General features: G+C 42.9%; 1 long non-coding RNA gene across 2 annotated transcripts in view; it reads right to left on the reverse strand.

Annotated features, from left to right (window-relative positions):
- The window catches only part of LOC125615859, a 29401-nt gene extending 10494 nt beyond the window's left edge, over positions 1-18907 (reverse strand). Inside the window, exons 1-3 of one of the 2 annotated variants that reach the window (XR_007346449.1) lie at positions 18579-18907; positions 11381-11385; positions 7396-7427 (exon numbers count right to left, since the gene is read on the reverse strand). This is a non-coding gene — a long non-coding RNA (uncharacterized LOC125615859). Of the gene's footprint in view, positions 1-7395; positions 7428-11380; positions 11386-18578 lie in introns of those variants that run through there. The other variant, XR_007346450.1, reaches the window with a different exon arrangement.
- Positions 18908-19206: the final 299 nt, after the last annotated feature.

Raw genomic sequence — 19206 nt, forward strand, 5'->3', positions numbered from 1 at the left:
GAATTGCAGCCTGAAATTACCTGATCTATGGCTGAATGAGCTGCGGTCAGTCGAAAACAGGGAAGGTGACGTCAGTTTACCAACATGGTGGCTGCTGGCCTCCTCTGTGGTCTGACCGGTGTGGAGAACCGAGATGGACCGCTTCCTTCCCCCATCTCGAACCCAGAATTCAGCCCTGAGTACGGTGCTTGCGCGGCTGGCAGAAACTGCAGCGCTGTATCCCTGCGTCGCTATCTCCTCGTTTCCCAGCGCGCTGCAGACTCTAGCCGCGGGGCGATTTGCTGAATAAGCAGTGTTACCCTCCGTGCGACAAACCTCTCGCGTTTGAGTCCCCGTAGCCGATCCTCGTGCGATGGAAATCCTTCCTCCAGGTTCCGGAGCACCCCACTATTGCTGGAAATTCCTAACAAGATATCCTTTAGCCGTCCTGACTTGTCATACTCCCACACAGTGAAGCAGCACACGGGGGCAATGCACTCCCCTCGCCGCCATCTTCCTTCCCAGCAGATAATTTTAATGCTACAGAATTTACAGCTTTGTCTGATAAATTTGGCTTTTTCAGATATTTTTGTGTTTGATGTTTATATCACTCAAAGGAATTTGAGTCTTGCTTTCCACCACAACAGCAATGTACAAATAATCACTTGGTGATCTAAGAACTACTGAACCTATTCAGATTTCTTACCACCAAGATGTACTTTAGACATTGGGGACAATAGAATACAAGAGTTAAATATTAACATATGGCAGTCTGTGTAGGCAAACAGTACCCACTCTATGCATTCCAGCAGGTTGGACACCAGTCTCTTCTACTGAAAAAAATAAATGTTAACCAAGATACTAGAGCCTTTTTTTTTTTTTTTTTTGGTACTGGGCATTTAACCCAGATGTGCTTAACCACTGTGTCACATCCCCATCCCTATTTATATTTTATTGTGAGACAGGTTCTCACTAAGTTGTTTAGGGCTTTGCTAAGTTGCTGAGGCTGGCCTTGAACTTTTGATCTTTCTGCCTCAGCTGAGATCCACTGTGCCTGGCTAGAATCATTATTTTGTTTGTGGAAAAAATGCTTTACTTTTTTTTTTTTTTTTGTGGATAATAGAACCCACTATGCTGATAAGTTTTACTAGTGTACGTTGTTTGCACATACTGAGTTTGCATTTTGATTCTTTATTTGTTGCTTACATATCTAGTTTTCCACTTTCTTTAGAGGTTTCCTTCTGAGACTTTTGTAGCCATTCCTTTCTATTAAACATCCTTATTAATTCATCTGGCGTGAGCTCTGTTTTCTTGATCGGATCTTGACTGATATACCAACTTCAAGGTAAAAGTTTCCTAAATTGTTTAGCAGGCCATTATTGACCATCTGATCAGGCCAGAGCACTGAGGACACAGATCAAAACAATCCAGTCCTGACGCCCCTGTCCAGGAACTGGATCTCACAGGAGACAAAGTCAGGCCTGTGATGAGCTTCTGGATAAGCACAAGGCTCAGGAGCAAACCCCAGGATGCAAGTAGGCTCTGGACCCAAGGGCTTTGAGAATGTGGCCAAGTTGGCAGCATTGAGAAAGGCCTTGTGCCTTGGGCTAACGAGCCAGATTAGGTGGTGCTCTTTGCACTGCAGGGAGATATTTAGGAGGAGAGCCCATGCAGGAGCACAGAGAAGGGATTAGGAAGATGTGACTAAATGCAGTCCACAGTTTAGAAAGACATCTCCATGCTTCAGGATTGGTGGCGCTGTGGATGAAAAGATGGAGCCAGAAGAGAATTCTTGGTTGGTAGAAACACCCGTTATTGTTGGTGCACTGTGGAGGGAAAGGGAGGCTCCAGAAATTCCAGACAACCTTCCTGGTTATTTATGAGGTCTTCTATGACTATCCTGGGGCAGATTCTCCTCTCTCTGAATTCTACAGAGCGATAATCCCACTCCAAATAGTAGCCTGTTTCCTTATCACTCAGTCTTTAAGATGTTCATTTCTGTTCTTTTCCACGCAGATTGGATGATGGGTCCTAAAAACAGAACCCAAGACTTAACATTTTGCCTTTTCTACAGAGTATCCCCAATGATATTTTGCATTAAAGGTAACAAATTTTAACAAATGTCTTTGAAGAATCAAGATATAATTTTAGATGTTCTTCAAAAAATAATATATGACCATAAGCCAGATTAATTCAGAACTTTAAGAATTTAATAAAATAACTCCAAATTGTCTAGTTTTCTAAAATACCAATTTAATAGCTGTTATAAAGTAGCATAACGTATAATCTTCCTTTCAAAAGCTTGATCTTCAGTTTCATTTTGATCTTAGTAACCTCATTTAGTAATGAGTATTTAGTAATGGCTTGGTGATAGGATTTTTTTACACCACTGAGGACTTGCAGTGGCTTTTTCTTTTACTTGACTGGCTTTTTCTGATTCCTGGAACTGATATTAAGTATGTCGTATAATGCATAATTACGGCAACATGACAAAATGAAAAGTGCAGTTAGAATGACTGAAATAGAGTGAAAGAAAAAATCCAAGGCCGTTTGACTTATTGATGTTATTTCCATTTGTGTAATAATGATTTCTTAATATTGACTCAAGAGAATGAAATTTACTTCCATGTTGAATCAAAGGAGAGTGGTATTTGGATCAGATTCCATCTAGTCTCCAGAATTTGGGACAACCCAGTTCTGTGGTGTAAGCCCTGGAGTCAATGACACTTTGATGCTGCAGCCCTAGGAAACGAATAGAGAAACCCGACCGAAGTGTGAAGGTGACCTGAAGATAACTAGAAGTCTCAATGGGCTTCCAGGACACCATCTGGCCCTGCTCCCCCAGATTAAGTTCCACTCTGTTGGTCTCCTAGAGCTGCACTAACAGTGTCACCAACCCCGGGCTTAACACAACAGAAATGTGTTGTCTCCCAGTTCTAGAAGCCTAAAGTCGGAATTGAGGATGTGAGCAGCACCATCCTCAATGCCCCTGGGAAGGAGCCTTCCCTCAGCCATTCCTTGGCGTAGAGCCATGAAATCCAAATTCTGCTTCCATCTGCCTCTGGCCGTCTTCCCTGTGTGTGTCTTCGCACTGCATTCCTCTCTGTCTCCCTTCTTCTAGATGGGAAGCTAATCATATTGGATTAGGGCCCACCCTACTTCAGTGTGACCTCATCTCAATTATCTAATGACCTCAGAGTGTCTCTCTTTCCAAATAAGGTCACAGGCTGAGGTACTGGGAATTTGGACTTCAACATATGATTTGTGGGGACATGCTTCAATCCATAACAATGAGGACGGACAGACATGAACTGAAGTGGCTTGCCTAGCTGGCCAAGGCAGCGTCAGAGCGCAAACGTCCAACCAGGAAGGATAAATAGACCCACTTCTCCTTTAACGAGATTGTGTTCTGACGGGAAAGAAGAGAATTATATAGATAAGAACAAAAGGGCAAATGGGTTACCATGAAGTGGCATGGCGCAGATGCTAGAGCAGTGGGAGATGTCAAAACTGGTAGGAAATTTGCAGTATAATCTCACTGTGACACTAAACTTCCCCAGAAATGCCCAACCACTATCTTAAATTGCTGAAATACATATTGCCGATTAAAATTGTAATACAGTGGAGAGGGTACTACAAAGTTACATGGAAACAGTTTTTTTCTGACTGGTCACTAGTCACTAACATCACACCAGGCAGGGGAGGTGACATCCTCTGCTGCATGTTCTTCATGAGTCTCTGTTTCTGTCCTCCATCTGCCCTGGCGCTTGACAGTCAACCGTGGTCTTAGCCAATAGAAGGTTGGCAGAAATGACAGCAGACTTGAAATGATGGTGTTCTTGGGACGTGCTCTCTTTACACCCACCAGCACCTGGAGCAGGTCATGCCTGGCTTGGCCTCCTGCTCACAAGAGACATTTGGAATGGAGGACCATCAGCCAGGTCCAGCCCAGACCAACCAAACTCCAGACAACCCTCAGATCCAAGTGACCTCAGAAAAAGCCAACAGAGGCTTCAAGGCCAGGTCCATCCTGATGGGGTGAACCCCACAGATGCATTACAACACAGATTATTTTTGTATGCCACTAAGGGCTTGCAGTGGTTTGCTGTAGAACTAAAATTAATTCACTCACCATGCAAAATTGATTAAAGTCAATTAATCATCTTGCTAGTCTTCTACTTTGTTCCTTGCTTTTTACCTTTTAAAGTATATTGCTAAGTGGCATTAAGTACATTCACATTATTGTATAACCAACCATCACCCTTTCACCCACTTTTATAATATAAACAAAAATATTTTAAAATATGGATATTAAATAATGGAGCTGAATCACATTCTATTCACCCAATGGTACACAGAACCATTGGATGTGAATCAACTGGACACAATAGGTACACAGAAGGTAGAAAACATTGTCCTTGTCCTTGTTCTCAGGAATCTTACAAGGGTCTTAGTTTCTATACACAGAAGAAAAAAAAGCTATTTACGAGTAGAAATTATTTATTTATTTTTAAAGTGAACTTGCTATATAGAAAGAACATTCCCTTAGGAAACATAAGCTATCTAGACAAAGAGTGTGCAGACTCTGGTTTTCCATCAGCAACCTGAACGCTGATCTTAGAGCTTCTCAGTCTACCGGCCCCTACACCTGTCCTCTGGGGAGTCAGAGAGGTCCAGGGTGGGCTCCTTCCTACAGGATCTTACCAGAGCAATAAGGCTGTGTCTGAGCAAATGGTTTTTCTTCTTCATAGGTCACTGCACTCTAGCAGATTTGAATTGTCAAATGCAAATCCTAACAAATTAAGCTTGCCATCCAACAGATTCGTAGTGGTCTCTTTTTAAAAGCTACTGTAACAGATTCTATTTTAACTTTATAATGCAAGATAGAAACTTAGAGAAAACTCTAAGACACTGGAAAGTAGGATCCTCCTATGACCCACTAGAAAGAGGCAAAGTCACTGGGAAGGAAGGGCACTCTCGGCTGGCCTGCACCCATGTGCAGCTCAACGCCATGTTGTCATCTGCAAAGGGAAAGGCTGGTCAGACGGGCTCAGCCTAGAGGTCTCTTCTGGCAGGATTGCCAGCACTGCGGCATGCATTATTCTGTTGGCTGTTTGTCTCAAGTTGAACAGCCTGTGTTTCAGAGACAACCCATTTTAAATGTATACTGTGCAGGTAAAGCCCCATTGGCACAAGAATTTAGGAAGAAAAAGCAAGCAACCCAGGAGCTCAGAAGTGTCAGACTCGCATGCAGAATTATAGTCAGCGGGAAAATAGGGGTGTCAGGTGAGGTTTTTGAAGAGCTCTCCTCAAGTGGAGCAGAAAACCCAATTGGGCACAGGGTGAGCTGGCTACTCAGCAGGAGGAAGACTGGTCCTGACAGCTCCTATGGGTGCTGCTGAGGGACATACAGGCTAAGGGAGGAGAAAAGGGAACAAGAAAAACTAAGGTCATAAAGAAAAGCAGAGGCTTAAAGAAGGATAAGACAAGGAAAAGACAAGAGCAGCTTAAGTGGAGTAAAAAGTCTACTACAATTAGATATTCAATAATATTAAAAGTTAAATTGTAAGAATCGAAGCAAAGCCAAAACATGGAAACCAGGGGCACCAGTGTGACAAGGCTGTTCCCTGGGTACTGCTTCTGGGTGACCCCAGCTCAGCCTGCAGGGACTATCTCTCTGGGACTTCTAAGTATACAAACTATTCTCCTGTGCCTCTCCTGTGTCCCCTCTTGTGGCTGCACCTGAGTGTCCCTGACTTAAGAGAACAGAACAGGTATGATCTAATGGGATCAGTAAGAAGTGTCACTGGGAGTCTGAAGGGAAAGGTCACTTTGGCCTGGACCAGTAGGAATCTCTGGCACATTGGCTGGGCTTGGAAGGACGGGAGGGTCTGAGCAGATGAACAGCTTGGTTTCTCAGGCTGCCATAACAAACCTTCTCTGGGTGGCTTTAACCATAAGATTTTACCTTTTCAGGTTCTGGAGGCTGGAAGTCCAGTGTGCCAGCATGGCAGGGTGCTGGTGACAGTTCTCTTCTTGGCTTATAGATGGCTACTTTGTTGCTATATGCTCAGGTGGCAGAGAGGGGCCCAGCAGGCTCTCTGGTGTCCCTTCTTACAAGGGCATTAATCCTATCATGAGGGCACTTGTCTTGTGACTTCATGCAACCCTAATTACATCCATAAAGGCCTTGTCTCCAAAAAGTCACCCTGGAGGTCAGAGCTTCAACATATACATTTGGAAGGGGTGGGCACAAGGGTTCAGACCATAACAATGAGCATGTCTGAAGGCATCTCAAGGGGTGGCCAGTAGTGAGGGGGAAATGGCCTGCTACAGGACTGGCAGGTGCCAGCCAGCTTTCTCTCACCGTGAAAAATACCCATCATGACCCACTTAGAAGAAGTCAAGGGTTATTTTGTCTCGTGGTTTCAATGGTCTCAGTCCATCACTTGGCTCCTTGCCTTTGGGCCAGTGGCAGGCAGCATATCATGGGGGAGCATGTAGAGGGAGCTGTGCACCCCAATGCAGCCGGGAAAGAAAAGAGAGACAGAGAGACAGGTAGGGGCCAGGGGCCTTTATCCCCTGTGCTGCAGACCCCAAAGACCTAAATTCCTCCCACCACCTCCCAAAAGAACCCAGGCCGGAGACCAAGCATTTTAGGCATATGCCTTTGGGGTAATTCCAGATTCAAACTAGCAGGTTGTGGACAAACTATATTTCCTGGAAAAAGAAGTATGTTAAGGAATATCCCCAACTACCTGGATGGGGAGAGAGAGACATGTTAGGAGACGTCTGCCAGATTCTGACTCAGTAGGTGTAGACCCGGAACTCAAGGAAAACCCTAATTTGTAAAGCCCCCTGTGTCATTCCGACGTGCATCCTCACTGGGGAATAACCAATGCCGGCCAAATCATAGAGGACTTTAAACACCAACCCAAAGGGAATGAGCACCTTCTTCTGGGTGCTTGTCCCCAAGGTCCTTTTGGTTAGTAAAAATGCACCTCTGACCTACAAGCACAGCAAGTTCTGGAACCCTGGGGAGGCTGGTGGTGCTGCCGCAGCGCTGACCCGGTGATTTAGTGGGCCAGAGGGTGGGGCGGGGCACAGGACTTTGACCCATGAGGTGCGCAGGCTGGTGCTTGATGGGGGACCAGAGAGGGTGGAGAGAGAGATAGGAGTCGGCTCCCAGGAAGATTGCCTGTTCTCCATTAAGGCTGGAGCAGACGCTCTCCAAGGTCCTTATCAAGTCAGACTTAGAAATAGCTCTGAACCACCCCTCCTGGCTTCTCGCACCTCCTCACAGCAGTTTCTCCCAGCTGGACTCAGCGCCCGCCCGAGGGTCTCTGAGCTGGAAGTCCAGTATGCCAGCTCAGTCTCGCCACTAGAGGGCGCGCTGGCAGCTGAAGACGCACTGGCCCCAACAGGCGGAGCTGCGCATCTGGGTCCTCCTTAGGTTTACAGGCTGGTGTGCAGACCATGGAGTTAGATGAAACCTAAAATGATTACCCGCTTTGGGGCAGACAGTGCTGGGCTCAGTGTCAGCTTTGCCCACTTTGCAGGTGATTGCAGCATGCTACTCAACATACCTAAAAAGGGGCAAGGACAGCCATCTCTCCATCTTGCTATAGGGACTCAATTGTCCTTTAGGTACAGGCCTATCACAGAACCTGCCCCACTGCTGACAAGCCAACAAAGTTATGGTCACACCGTCCCAATGAGGCCATCCTCCGGTCTTAGAAAGTAAATGCTTAAGTGAGGAATTATCCAGAGTGAGAAGCACAGACCATGGTTAATTGCAGGGTTTGCTGGAAGAAGACGGCAGAAAAGGGTGTGATGAATTCTGAAGGTGTTAGGAAAGCTTCCACAGAGGAACAAAAGCTTAGACAAGTGACAAACCCACAGATAAACCTGCAGTGAGGAGCCTGACACTGCAAGGCCCCCCTGTGGTGGCAGCTACCGGGAAGGCAGAGGCAATGGGGTCTCTTGAGCCCAGGAGCTGGGCAATGTAGACAGTCCCTGCCTCAAACAAAAACAACAACAAATGCCGCAGTCTGGCTGGGCACAAATCACTGAGCTGCCACAAAGTACTTGTATGTTCAAACAGGAAACTTTATTGCCTGAACTCCAACAGCACTCCACGCACACTCCCTGGGAACTCTCCCGAACGCCACCCTCGCGGCCCCCAGGAACACCACACACCAACCGCAACTCCCTCCCCTGGGCTGCACATGCATTCACTCTCGGAACCGCGAGAACTCAACAAGAACTCCAAAGTAGCAGGTGCGCAGGCAGCAAGAGCCGCCCTATTACTGGTGTAAAGGTCTAATATATAATTGAATTAATCCAGCATCATCTTAATGGCTCACCTCTCAACCATTACTTCTGGCAAAATGCCAGGGGCCATCCGACTCGGCTGTGGCTCTCAACAAACAAAAACAAAAACATACTGTGGAGAGAAATCCCACGAGTTTTCCATCTTTTCTTTGGGTCTCTTGGAATGATGTACAACATATAGACTGGTCAAGATTAATGAATTAGGACCAAGGACTGGGTTTCTATATCTCTTCTACTTGTTAATGGCAGGACCCTGTGTTAGTCACCAGTGAAGCAAATTATAACTCACGCATTCAAAAACTCCCAAAATGATTTTGATGTGCACCCCACTATTTTATGTAAGATATTTTCAGGTTAAAAATAATAACAATAATGGACCCTGTTTCTCAAAAGTCTATATGTAGCTAGTTGGCAAGGACATCAGCTGAATGTAAAAGAATAAAATAAGTATCATAAGAGAAGTTACAGATAAAGTTCTGATTTCATTGTAATGAACTACTTTCATTAAACATGAACCCTGTTCAAATTACAGGTAAATCTATGAGAAATTCCTTATAATTGTAATGTCTTGCCTTATTTAATAATATAAATTTGAAAGGCGTGCTGATTTCTTCAGTACTTTCCAGTAATAATGAAGATTCAGATCACTAGGTGTCACTTTTTCTCTTTTAGAATTAGAAATCTGAAAGCCAATTCTTATTTGTAAAATAAAATTAATTATCATCTTTGAAAAAATGTCAATGAAACAGATTTATTTTTAGAAAAACAAGTTCCTGTTTTAAACAAAATCATCAGAACCTGTGCATCTAAATACACTGTCATTTTAAAAATCAGCCTAAAACAATATATTCCACACATCTTGAAAGACGTTATTTGAAGGAAGTTTGAAATACCTCTTAAAATTTCCTTAAGAGACTGAGAATCATGAAAGTAAGTCTACTTATCATATATTTATTGTTAATATATTCTTTGCTATTATCCATTTTACATGGCTTTTTAAATAATCAACTTTAAAAAATCAACACATAGAGTACATATTTATGGGTCACCATGAATGTTTTGATATACGTGTCCACAAATAATTGCTTTTTTTTTCAGTATTTAGGATTGATCCCATGGTCTTGTGCAGACTGGGCAAGTGCTCTAACCACTGAGTTACACCCCCAGTCCTCATTTTGCTTTGATACAGGGTCTTGCTAAGTTGCTGGGGCTGGCCTCCAACTTGGGATCCTCCTGTCTTCGCATCCTGAGGAGCTGGGATTATAGGCATGCACCAATCAACTTTTAACTGGCATCTATATTGCAAAACACATGTTTTCAGTGATAGTCACAGAGTTCCTCAGTGAGTCATTTTTATTTAAAAGAAAAGAGGATAATCAGATTAGAGGAAGGAGATGGTGGCACGAAGTGGCAGAACAGACCCCAGGTTGAATTGCAGTGTGACTTTCAGCAATGTCTAAATGGCTACGTGCCTCACTTTTCGTCTATAAAACGACAGTGCTAATTCTGGCAGATAGCTTCGAACACTTGTGAAGGTCTGGCGAGGGGCCTCCATGGGAACAGTGCTAAAGATTCCTAACCGTCACAGGGGCCACCCTGGACGTCTGCTCCTCGACTTCCTTCTGCTTCCAAGGCCATGGCCAGATGTCAGGTTCTCTGGTTGCTCTGTCTACATGTCACCCTGCTCAGCAAGGTGGAAGCTTATTGATGGCAGAATGTGTTGTCTTGGATTATTTTTGTATTTTCACAGTGCAACCATGTGTTGACTATTGCTGCTTCCCACTTGATATTTGTTGAAAACAAGTAGGTAAATTTCATACTCTTGTCTAGATATGCTCTATGTCAGTTCCTCTGAAGATGTCAAAATGTGTTCACTGAGAGTCACTGTCAACAGCTTAAAAGGGTGTAGGACAGTTGGTCCTTCCTCCATCCTTACCCCCTCCCTTTTTTCTATCACCTGTCACATTTATTGGCTCAGAATTGGTGGGAGGAAGTCTCAGGTACTGAAATGAACCATGTGAATTATTCATCTGGACTTTTTGCCAGTTAATTCAACAAAGTGAAAACATCTCAAACCCACTCTCCAAATGACTCATTTAAATTCATGTTTATGTATTTAACCAACATTCTAGATGCCTTCTGGAAAGCTCCATAGAATTCCTCTATTATTATAATTCCCCTCTCTTACTAATCTTTTATCTGTTAGAGAAATTGAATTCATAATTTAAAACATTTCTTCACAAACTTTAGACCTAGCTGGCTTCACATGGGGGGAATCTGTCATATAAGGAAGAGAGAACACCAAATTTGATAAGGAGGAAGGAATTGTCCCAACGCTTTAGGATACTATCCTGTATAAACACGTGGCAAGAACATGCAAGCCCATAAAACTACATCCAGTTTTTCTTCCCCAAATGAAAGTACTAACAACACTTAGCAAGTCCTATCTATCTATCTATCTATCTATCATCTATCTATCTATCTATCTATCTATCTATCTATCTATCTATCTATCTATCATGTCCATCCATCCAATGAACCATATTTTACATGAGCCCTATCACTAACTCCTTACAAGGTACTGTAAGTTGAGTACTACTGTTAACCCCCATTTTGCACATGAGGAACTTGAGGTGCAGAAGCTTACGTCAGTAACCCAAACACCACTCACTAGTGTGTGTTAGAGGCTAGATTTAAACCCAGGGCCCTCTGCACCCAGAGCCACTGTCCCTATTGCACTGCCTCTTAGACTGCCAAAGTTGACTTTCAAAACCATCTAACCCAGGACTTTCAGGGGACATTCTGAGTGAACCAGGAATGCAGAAGAGGTGTCCCAGGTGAGGCACACGGAGCTGAGCACCCCTCCTCCAGCTCTATCTCCTTCTGCCCAACTTCAACTGGAACGTCTTGGTCTCTATTTTATAAGCCTTTCCACTTAAGATTTAATTTCAATTCATCTTAAAAAGGCTGAACGCCATGGGTCCAGGCTAACAGGATGCCCCCAGCACGGCCCTGTTTTACAGAGAGGAAAAGCAGCCTGTCTTTGACCCTGCCCACTGCCCAGAACCACCACTCCCCACCAGCCCCACCCATGCCCACTTCCCTTCTTAGACTCCTCCCGTGGGGGGCTGGGCCCCTGCGTGACTTGGCTTGTATCTCATACTTGCAACCGATCTGTGCCTGTGATCTCAGTGGATTCTGGCTACTCCCCAGTACTCTGTGAAAGCTCCGTTTCCTCCAGGAGAATAATACAGGCAAAGGTCCAGTCCACGCCTCTGGACGTGGACATTGCAGTTCCCTGGTCCAAGGCCAGTTGTCGGTGACCGGCTTGGTTTCTGGGCCTGCTTCTCAGCCTTTGGTCTAAACGTCCCTTTCTATCCCAGAAACATAATGCCTCACATATTTTGAAATCAGAAACAGCGATGCCTCTGGTTTTGATTTTCTCAAAATTGCTTATGAGGAAACGTCTTTTGTGGCTACTCAACATCTTTTGTGGTTCCACATGAATTTGAGTTATTTTTTTCTATTTCTGTAAAAAAAGAAACCATTGAGATTTGGGTAGGAATTGAATGAAATATGTAGACAGTTTTGTGTAATATGGAAATTTAATAATAGTAAGTCCTCTGATCCATGAACCTATGATGACTCTCCACTTATTTTGGGTCGTCTTTAATTCTTTCACCAATGATTTGTGGTTTTTAGCACTCAAGTCTTTCAACTCTTTGTTCAGTCCTCACTTTTTGGTGGTATTATAAGTGGATTTTTTACCCTTAGTTTATTTTCTGGTAATTCATTATTAGTGTTTAGAAATACAAATGATTTTGGGGGGAAGGGTACTAGGGATTAAACTCTGGGTGCTTAACTACTGAGCCACATCCCCAGCAATTTTTTTTTTGAGACAGGTTCTCACTAAGTTGCTTAGGACCTCACTAAGTTTCCAAAGCTGGCTTTGAATCTGCAATCCTCCTGCCTCAGCCTTGAGCTGCTGAGATTACAGGTATGTGCCACTGTGCCCGGCTAGACATACAAATGATTTTTATGTGTTGATTTTATATCCTTCAACTTTATGATATCCATTTAACACTTTTAACAGTTTTTCTTTTGTGGAGTATTTATGATTTTTCTATATTTAAGGTCATATCATCTGCAAAAACACAATTTGCTTCTTGCATGTGTACTTGGGTGCCCTTTCTTTCTTCCTCCTGCCTGATTGTTCTGACTGGGACTTCCAGTACTGTGCTGAATGGAGCCTGTGCATCCTTGCCTTACCCCCAATCTTAGAGGAAAGTCTTATGTCTTTCGCCATTAAGAGGCATGTTATCTGCGGGCTCTTGACGAATGGCTTTATTGTATTGAAGTTCCTTCAATAGCTAAGTTTGAAGATTTTTAAAAAAAAAATCATTGCAGAATGCTGATTTTTTTCAAATGCATTTCTTGCTCTACTAAAAGGATCTGTTAAGATGGTGTGTCACAATAATTGATTTGTGTATATTGAACCATCCTTGCATTGTTGGAATAAGTGACACTTGGTCCATGGCATATGATCCTTTTAATGTACTGTTGAATTCTGTTTTCTCCTATTTTATTTAGTGCCTTTTGCATCAATGTCCATAAAGGATATCAGAGTTTTCTTGAGATATCTTTTGCTGTCTTCATAAATGAATTTGGAAGTGTCCCTTCTTTTTAGGTATTGGAATAACTTAAGAAGAATTGGTATTAATTGTGGTTTTAATACTTGAATTCACCAGTGAGATCATCTGGTCTTGGGATTTTCTTTGTTGGAAAGTTTTCGATTACTGATGAAATCTTATTACTTGTTAATCTTTTCAAGTTTTCTATTTCTCCATAATCCAGTCTTGGTAGCCTGTTGTTTCTAGGAATTGCTCGGTTCCTTCCAGGTTGCCCAATTGGTTGGTGTACAATGGTTCCCAATGGTCTCTCATGAGGCTATGATTTACTATTGCATTGATTTCCACATCTCCTCTTTCACTTCTGATTTTATTTGCATCTTTTATCTTTTTTTGACTTATTTATTCTGTTTCTCGTTTAAAAATCAAATGACTCTTTGTTGATTTCTCATCTCTCTCTTATTCATTTCTGCTCTGATCTTTGTTGTGTCCTCCCTCCTGATATATTGCCACACCAAGATCCTTCACCAGGATCTCCATGAACTAAGCCAACCAGAAGCAAGCAGGTCACAGATGAGCCAGATGATCTCAGACATGCAGCCTCTTTGGTAGCCCCCCACCACTCAGCAGGGTACATGATGTGTCACCCATGTGCAGTGCACCAGCCACTGCACAACTGCACAGAGTCTCCCCTGTTGAGCCAGTGGGTAACACAGTGATTCTATTAGCTGGTACAACTTTAATGGCAGAATTTAAAGAATCCTCTTGTACAACCATAGTCACACAGCACCTGTTATCAAGCCTATTTTGAGGGATAAATTTCTGATCATTGCCTCACTTAGACCTACTCCAAACAATGCCAGGAGAAAGGATGGAACAAATGATGCTCATCTGGAGGGGTTAATGCCTCCCTGTGACCTTCTCTTTAACCTATGATATAGACTGAGAGGAGTGGATCAGTGTTCTGATTTTGACTGATTTTGCAACAACAACAATAAAAAAATAATTAAGTTTCCTACCCACATTGGTCCTTCACTTTCCATCCATCAGGGCATGAAGTTGTCCATGCATAAGGTCGTCCACAAAATCCTCCACAACAAAGAGCACACCCCCGGCTCACACAGGGTTCATTTCTGGTTTTGTTGTTCATGGACACCTTCCTCGGAATGATGAAATTACTGATGTCTAGCCATGGGTCTGAGGCAACATTATCACAGTTAAAAGACTGTCCTCCCATCCTGGCACATCAGTTTGCGTGAAACTCCATTTGGGGTTTGGGTGTAAACCCGTCTTATAGTTTGGATTCTTGCATCCTGTGTCTAGACTGAGTTAAAGCAGTGGGCCTAGACATCAATATTCCTGCAACTTGAACAACAGTTACACTGGGATATTGCCAAAGGTACCTGCTGGGAACAGGACGACCCCTTGGATCACGTAAGGATCTGGGATTGGTGTGGCAGATCCAATACTTTGTCCAGTTACCCACAGAATGTGTGGATTGTGAAATTTTGATTGCAGCATTGCCCTACCGAGTGGCACAGGTAGGCGTGAGCAGGGATAAAAGAGAGTGAGAGTTTCATGTGGCAGACCGTCTCCATCTGGGATCTTGGGGAGCTGCCCACATCTGAGACAGCATCTGCTTCTGGGGAGAAGCTTCACTGGTCATCTATACCGTAAAATCTGTAGTGGGTAGTTTCAAAAGTGTGTGTGTGTGTGGGGGGGGCCTGGCCAAGTTGTGAGATGTGGACCCTAGTTTCAGAGCCTCCGAGTTCTATTGGTGGTGAGAAGACCTTGGTGGGGTCCTTTTCAGTGGAGTTCAGGGTGGTCATCTTCTAATATAATTTCCAGAAGACCCAGTCCCCAGGTTTCAGTCTCTGAGAGGACTGACTGTCCCTGGTTGTGGTTATTCTGCCTGGTGCTGTGGTTTGAATGTCTCCCTACAAATTTCATGTGTTGGAAATTTAATCCCCCAAATCATAGGCTAATGATATTGGAAAGTTAGACCCTGGGGAAGTGATTGGGTTCCAAGGGCTCTGCTCTATTCATGGCTTCATGGATTAGTGGATTGATAGATTATCACAGGAGTGGCTTTACTATAAAAGCAGCTGTCTCTGGCTTACTTGATGCCTCTCACCATGGGAAGTCCTCTGCCCTATCATGACCCAGCAGGACGTCCTTCACCAGATGTTATGCCATGTTTCTGGACTTCCAAGACTCCAGAACAATGATTGAAATAGACCTCTATTATTTCTACAGTACCTAGTGGTATTTAGTTACAACAACAGAATATGTATTAAGAGACACGGTGACAACATACTTGAAGCATTTAGTCACACCAGAATGAGGATAGTTGAAGGTATATCAGGCTCTATTATTAGGAGCAAGGCCTTCCAATAACTATTTCATAAGGAGCCATTTTTTTTCCCAGTGGTAGTGGGTCTGATTGCCATCACTCAAGGGTGGACCAAGGCTGTGGAGAGCAGTTTGAATTGTGGCCTCTGAATCGTGTGTCTGTGTTTGTGCTGGGTGCTTCTGGTGGGAAGGTGCAGGTCAAGATGCCCCAGTTGCTATGGTAATGCCGGCCAGGGGTTGCTACATGTAAAGGCATATGGCTCTATTAGTGGAAGCCTTGAGTTCAGCACTTTCTCCCAGTTATAGTGAATCCTGAGCAAAACAAGATGACCCTAATGTCTTGCCAGTCCTGCATCCTTCATGTTGCCTGCTTTACTGAAACTTTTCCACAGTTAACCTTTGGATGATGAAACCTGTATAATAAATATGCTGAGCAAGCTCTTAGTCAAGGCTTGGCTACCAACCTGGCCCCAGCTTTTTCTCCTCATGTGTGTGTGTGTCTGTCTTTTCCTCATGCCCTATCACTTGAGCCCTGTAGCCCCTTAGTTAATTGCTGCAACCAAGAGAGATGAAAGGGTCGTGGCACAAGGCAGTCCAGTCAGTTAATTAGCTTTACCTGGTGCTATTGTGTTTATACCTTATTTAACTATTTACAACTTTCCTGGTGAACCAAGTGCCTCTATCACTGGAGATTTCTCTAGTAATGCCCCATGGGGGAAACATCCCCAAAGGTCTAACAGCACTTTAGCTGCTACTATGGATGACTGTTCCTGCATAGGAAAGTTTCCCTACAGCCAGAGAAGATATGTTGAAAATGCAAACTGAGTGAAAACCCTCTATAAATTTTCAAAGGTCCATTAGGTAGCACAAAAGTACCTGGAGCCATCCAGGCCTCCATGCATCCCCACTTAACCATGAATTTATATGCTATCGAGTTACAGTTTTGCTTCTCTCATTCAGGAATACAGCACTGCTCTTACATAAGTTATCAAGGGTAATTTTACTCAGATCATAGACCTCATCTAAACTGCATATCTTGATAATTCCTGCACTGGCTGACTTAGCATGAAAATCTGCCAAGTATTTCCTTGGTATTCAATTAGTTCTTGTTCTACTTGATGATGGGTTTGTAGTTTTATATATCAGTCAGTTTCTTCATTAGAGTTTTGGAGATTCTTATTTGGACCAGGGGTATTATCTGGAAATTATTAGAAACCTACATTTACCTGTATTTATTTATTTTCTACCCTCAACCTCATCCTCAGCCAATCTTCCTGAAAAAGAGGTAATTTTGAACTGTAGCTAACTGCAGATGCTTTTAGAGAAGAATCATTCTGTGTGGATGATGAAGAATCTGATGAAAATTTATTGTTGCCATTAATTGATAAGGAAATTTGAAACATTTTACTGATAACACATTATACTTCTAAAAATCTCATACAGATTTTAGAACATTCATATCAATAATATATCTATAAATATAACTTAAAGAGAATTTAGCATAGTTATCATTTGATAATGCCTGTTGTATGATCCAATATATTAAATAGGTCTAAATAATTTAATGTCTTTTTCCAATGTGGGAGGTCTAGAATTTGCCTTTAGGAGCTTTTTAAAAGTTACCAAAGTTTAAAACACTTGATCAAAATAGGATCAGAGGTCAATGAAAAATAATATCTGTTCATTCAACTTTTGTGATAATTAAAAGACTTCAAAGGCAAATGCAGAAATTTGCCTCATTGTAGAAAAAACTTTTCTCTTCTATGGAGAGACTTCCTTAAGTGATCAGAAGAAATAACAAAGAGAAGTTGAAGCCTGGGTAACCAACAATGAAATGCAAAATCTTTGTTTCAGGTCCTGATTACCTAAAAGGCAAAGGACAACCTTGTGCTTTCCCTAAGACATGTCAATGCTCCAACATAGATTTGTTATTTTAACAGAGAGGACCAAATTCTAGTCTTGTATCAGTACACCTTTGATATTGATACTCATTTTTTTTAGAAAAAATGCATAAACAATTTTCTTGTAATTTTAGCTAGCTCAATCACACTTTAAATTAATTTCACAAAAATTCGTCTACCACAAACCTACCACCTTTCCTCTTCCTCATTTTGGAACAACTAGTCATTCTACTTTAAGTCTTTCGTGTAAGCTTCGCTCACCAAAAACATGCCTCACCTTCCTCAAATGGGGAGTCAATGTGACAATCATATGTTAATTAGCGTCTTTTACACTCTAGCATCCATAATGCCTAGCAGATATCTAAGAAATGAGCAATTTCAATTTTTCAATCAGTATTTTATAAATGAGAAACATTTCATAATTTTTAGAAACATGTTTCTTCATGGCATAATTTCTTCGTGTTTAATAGACCCAAGTTATTTAACTTCTCTATACTATATAAAAACAAGATGTCAAAGTGTATATAATCCAAATCTATGTTCAGCAACTAATGTTTCAGTATTTTAACCTCCTTACAAATGACTCAGTCATTTAATGACTATGTATTTTGGTGGGGCCTGGGTGATGGCAGGTGTGTAGGCGGTGAGAAGAATTCACCAAGACAAAGAGAGGCAGTTAAGAGTTTGGAGGAAGATGGGCTGAACTCTTACAGCAGAGACCTGACAAAGACATCTGCCCATGGACTCAGCGGTTTCTGGGCTTAAATGTACTTTTGAGTTCTTTGTTTGCTTTTGGTGGGCTTTTAGCTGGGAGTGGTTTTTGCTAAGTGAGGGATGATTGACAAATTCCTGTGCCTTGCTCATAATGCCTATTGCACATGCACCAAATGCTCATTACAGAGTTTTTCATTTATTTGGTGCATGAGTTGCAAGTAATATGTGTAAGGTCTGAAGTGGGGGGATTTCCCTTCTAGGTTTCTATGGGTCGGCCTTGGGAATCCATGCATGTGCTCCTTGGGATGGTTGGGCAACCTTTTAGAAAAACAGGATCTTGCAGATTACACTTTGGGGAAGTTTGCTTTTCTGATAACTGCAAGAGGCAGGAGGAAAGAGAGATCCTTAGCCTCTGCTCGTGGAGGTGGGGTGGGGCCTAGGGCAAGGGTCCTCATCTATGCTGCCTCATGTATTACTTAACATAACATGACTTTAAGACTTAAAGTTTTTACTAAGAAAGAATTCTGAAACTATGATCAGATCATCTGTAGACTTTTATTCCAACAAGGGGTCGAGTTACAGGATGCTTGGTCTTTTCTTGATTGACCTGTCTGATTATTGCCCTGGGTCATTGTTAGCTAGGTTGCTCATTGTAATTTCTGCAGTTTACTGAAAGATCCACAGATCCCAAACCCGGAATGAACCACACGAGACACTGGCTGCAAAAAGCAGGAGGCGTTTATTCTCACACAGGCGCCTGCGGGTGCTCAGCGAAACCTCAGCCGGAGCTTCGGTGAACTGGCACGCCGGGCTTTGGGGTACAGATCTTTTATAGGGAACAAGTGGGTTAGCTCTGAGCTTAGCACAGCAACAGTCTTTCTATTGGTCCCTCTGAATCCAGCGGTTGGGTCACCTAGGGGGTAAACTTGTTTTTCAACTTTTTTCTTCTCGGAAAAAACATAGAATTGCATCCTGTCCTTTCAGTTCCTGTTTTTAAATCTAGTTCTCAAGTTTAACCGGTAGGGCTGTCTAAAGGGAACATCTTGTGGTAGGGGGCCCGTTAGGGTTATCTATATGGAACATCTTGTGGTTGCATTGTGCAACACCTGAGGTGCTACGTGCTGCTGGAGGGATTCTGACATGGGGGTTGGGTGAGGGAGCATCTTGCAGCTTTGAGGCCTAGGGGTTAGGTCACCTAATGCTGGGCCTGGGGTCTTGAGGTCCTTCATTCCCCCCTTTTCTTTATTCGGGATATAATCCTATATCCATTGATCTACCTACTCAGAGTCCGGCATTTG

The sequence above is a fragment of the Marmota marmota genome, unplaced genomic scaffold (genome assembly GCF_001458135.2).
Source record: "Marmota marmota marmota unplaced genomic scaffold, marMar, whole genome shotgun sequence".
NCBI classification, from domain to species: Eukaryota; Metazoa; Chordata; class Mammalia; order Rodentia; family Sciuridae; genus Marmota; species Marmota marmota.